A 916-nucleotide genomic window follows, 5' to 3' on the forward strand; every position below is an offset into this window, starting at 1 on the left:
ACCCTAGTAATGCCAATGCGCTTTAAGGGTGCCTCCCCATGCGGCGTAACTTGCGTAAGCATAACTTGCGCCAACCAATCACATCATCTCATTTATCAGTTTCCGCCTAGTTATTTTATGCTCTTTACGCTATTTTCGTTACGCCAAATCCAATTTTTAGCTGTATTAGTAAGCGTATCTTTTAAGGGACGTCTATATTGGAAGTAAATAGCAAGAAGTAGGAAATAAGAGTAAGAAATTGACCAACCACAGTCGAATGTGAGAAGAATAATCAACTATGATTGGTCAATTTCTTATTCTTACTTCCTACTTCTTACTGCTTACTTCCAATGTAGACGTCCCTTTAGTATCGTTTGAACTAAAAGGTGTGATAAAGTGGATATTGTCACATATAAAAAGTTTTGCAAAGCACCCATATAGCATAAATCTCTAAAAGATTTCTTAAAGAATTCCAAAATTGTCCTGGAGAACTTGGGAACTCTTTTGGAACTCTTTAAGAAGTCTTTTAGAGATTTGTGCTATATGGGCAATAATAAGAAATGGATAAGGATCAAATCAGGGTAAGTTAAGAAATAGCTTTATATCGAGTTTATTATATAATGTTGTAATAGCGTTCTGTTATATCTGATCTCAGGGTATGTCGATATAAAATTTTTTAAGGTTACATTTGTATACCAATAGAGTGTTCGTGTTGCTTGCATTTTTGCATGTAAAAGCTTTTCCACCCTTATAGAAATATCATACTAAGAATCATTGATTAATTACTTATTTTCAGTATTAAAAGTACAGTATTTAGTAATATTCTGTGATTCAAATACAGCTTTTAGTACTCAAGTATTTCAATATTTAATGTTACAAATCCTACCTTATGATTGATTTCAATACTTAAATATTGATATGTAATACTTCGTCCAGT

Source organism: Odontomachus brunneus, unplaced genomic scaffold, assembly GCF_010583005.1.
Source record: "Odontomachus brunneus isolate Ranch 3 - 2012 unplaced genomic scaffold, Obru_v1 Obru_scaffold_116, whole genome shotgun sequence".
Lineage (NCBI taxonomy): Eukaryota > Metazoa > Arthropoda > Insecta > Hymenoptera > Formicidae > Odontomachus > Odontomachus brunneus.